Raw genomic sequence first — 3,372 nt, forward strand, 5'->3', positions numbered from 1 at the left:
CCTCTATCGATATATTTTTGGAGGCTGGGGATGTGGAACTAACTTGAGATCTAGAACTCATATCCCGAACTCATATACACAGGCAATGCCTCTATATTAAAGCTTTTGTATTCATCATTTAAGTCGCCAACCCCTTCCTTCAAAACTCGTTTGCAAAAAAGATTACCACTCCCAGATTCTGTGATCTCTACAATAATCGTATGTTTGACATTATTGGATGGTTGTTGCCTCACCAAGGCTTATGAAATTGGCATAATATCGTCTTTCTTGCTAGTCCTCTTGAGATTGTAATGTAAGTTTGCTACTTAAGAATCTTTTCTTGCATTTGACATCGCATAAGCACTATTGCTTGTGGGCCTAAGAATTTTAAAAATAGATACTTGAAAAGATTGTACTAGCTTGCAAATTTAGTAACTTGTTAAAGAAAAAGGCTTCTCCATGCAAGAAATCTAGATTAGATTTCTTGAACATGTAATGAATTCTTAAATTTCAGAGACCCTTTATTATGATACCCATTTTCGAGAAGGAGACATTCCTTAAGAGAATGGGAAAACAATGAATAGGTCGTACCTTTGAGAACTCTTTTGTAAAAAGACTATTATTCCTAGCTTATAATTCCGCAATTTCCATATTACGGTCTTCTTTGCCAATCCTCTTGAGACACCAGCACACATAAGTATGCCACACAGACATCTTTTCTAGCGTTTGACTATTTGGACATTACACAAAGATGACTAAGAATTTTGAAAAATTACGTACCCACAGAGATTGTTCTAGCTACTATAAAGTTGCAAATTTGGTAATTTCAAAAAGAAAATAGCTTCTCAATGCAAGAAATTGGATTGGATTGTGGAGCATGCTATACAAATTCTTAAATTTAGAGACCCGTTATTATGGAACCCATTTTGGAGAGCTAGACTTTCCAAAAGAGAGAATGTCTGTAGTTTGTTGTTGGAGACATCTTTGAAATTTTAAAATAGATGTACTCTAAAAGATTGTAATAACTTTTGAAATGAAAAAAAGGCATAACTTTGAAAAGAATAAAGTATCTAAATGCGAAAAGGCTAGGAAACAGGTCCTACCGGGATTTGAACCCAGGTTATTGGATTCAAAGTCCAATGTGCTAACCACTACACTATAGAACCATGATGTTATTAAATGCGGCCTACTTTAAAGTATTTAATGTGTGCAAAAGCTTCATTACCTGAGAAGCCGCCCGGGCTGCTACTGGTAATTGGATCTTCCTGTCTTATTTGTTCGATGGGGGAGTGATGTATCATCTTGGAGAAATCGGGAGAAAACAAGCAATCTGTTCGCTAACAAGTCTGTCTGGTATCATTTGCAGGGGATTCGCAGCTCCTTTTTTAAAGGCAGCATAGTCTAGGCATTCCAAAATTCCTGAAACTTGTTACAAACTTGCTTCACGACATAGTGACGCCGGACTTTTCACCAGCTCATTCTCTTCAGTCACGCACAGATACTAAACAGAGATTCATTCGATGAGACCGTTGATTAGCGGATCTCATTCTCCATCTCTCTTTAAAATTTCTACGTTTTTTTGATGCAAAGTAAACAACATAAAGGATCACATCTTTCTATGTAGCATCTCGTAGGAACTTTCCAATTGGTCTTGTACTGTTTGTGTGAGATTAGTATTTTATAGTCTCATCTTTCTACTAAGTGTCACAAGATCATCCTCCCACACGTATCAATGAAAGCAAGAACATTCGGGTCTCTTGAAGGCTCTCGACAATGGCAAAATGTATTTAAAGATGCTCTTGTCATACATTTTAAAGATGATCTTGTCATTGTGATGACTTCTGATTACATTTGACAAACAATTGTCCTCTTTTGAGATACTTGTTTCTGGGCATACACAACAATCATATTAACAATTCTTGTTTCTAGGCACACATTCTTGTTTTTGGCCACATACAGCAATCATGGGAGATCACAACCATACAGTTATCCAAGCCCACGCACTTACCATACATATTAACAAGGATGTGGGCACAACAACATCTAACTTCCCTCTAGTGCCAACAACATGTAGCATGGACATCTTGACCCCTCCTTGACCCTTTTCTAAAGCTTCCATACTAGATATGCATCCAAAATGCATACGAACATGATGTTGAAATCTTCAGCTTGTATTTACCCAAACAAATGTTACTTGTTTATCTAGTTTGGGGAGCATATCCTCTCTCTCTCTCTCTCTCTCTCTCTCACACACACACACACACAGACACACACAGACACACACACACACACACACACACACACACACACACACACACACACACACTTACACACACTTTCCTTCCCTTGCCCTACGAAAGGCAGAAATGAAGGGGTATCCAAGGCTCGCGAACCCCATATTGGACTTTCACTCCATAACCTACCATGAGCTTTGGATACTAACATGTGCACACATACACACTAGCTACCTGTAGGGGCATGACCCATACATAGGGTGTGCACTTATTGGGCCTTAATTAAATACAAGAGCCCACGAGAGGAAAAGATATGGGCTACACTGACATCCATTTGAAAAGGCATGATACACAATGACCTTGCAAGGTGCGGTGTTAATGAGCAGCCTTCCCGCCCTTGGAAACCACTCGCAACGGTAGAAGGAAGGAGCATCCAAGGCACCTTGAACCTTGCACTCAAAGCCTCATTCAATGCTTGAGAGCCACCCACCAGGAAAGCGTTGAGCTTGTAACCCAAAAACAGAATTGACACCCTACACACAGCACCCTAGGCAGCTGGGAGAAAGCAGTGAAGACAAGGGACTGTGAGAGATCCTAACACCTCGACTGCAACAGAATGCGCGAGTTTCAAGAGGATGGACGATAAACAGGTCTGCTACACTATACACATAGAGAGAGCTCCAAGGAGGTCCTCATTCTACGTGGTCTCATAATCGTTCGAAGCCCCGAGTGCTTGGAAGAGCACAATGAGGAGCCACGACTGCTCCTAGAGCGAGGAGCTCGATTGAGGGAGTCTCCAAGTGATGCACCCCCAACTAATGGGGAATGCAGAGCCATATGGCATAGTCCCAAAAACCTTTTTCCCCCCTCCGTTGCCTAGCAGAAGATAGCCGACGGACGATCCTCACACTTTATCTCCTTCTTCACCCACTCGATATGGAGACTACTAGCTAGGACGTTGTCGTTTTTTTCTTATCCCAGGCTCCAATACCTTATACTCCTTTGCTGAGAGCATGGAGAAGCTTAATGCGTACTTGAAGAGGAGGAAACCTAATAGGTAACGCTTTAGTCTGGGAAGCCAAAACTGGAATTGCAACGTCGAAACACCTGAGCATTCTGCGAGACACAATGTTTGAGTGTTGGGTTAGCACAAGGAAGA

General features: G+C 41.0%; 1 non-coding gene across 1 annotated transcript; it reads right to left on the minus strand.

The window, feature by feature from the left end:
- Nucleotides 1-1,073: 1,073 nt before the first annotated feature.
- Nucleotides 1,074-1,145, minus strand: TRNAQ-UUG (transfer RNA glutamine (anticodon UUG)). Its single transcript has one exon. It is a non-coding gene; the product is annotated as a tRNA-Gln (tRNA).
- Between the last annotated feature and the right edge of the window lie 2,227 nt (nt 1,146-3,372).

The sequence above is a fragment of the Dipteris shenzhenensis genome, chromosome 4 (assembly GCF_047967505.1).
Source record: "Dipteris shenzhenensis isolate YYH24624 ecotype China chromosome 4, Dip_SZ_1.0, whole genome shotgun sequence".
Classification (NCBI taxonomy): domain Eukaryota; kingdom Viridiplantae; phylum Streptophyta; class Polypodiopsida; order Gleicheniales; family Dipteridaceae; genus Dipteris; species Dipteris shenzhenensis.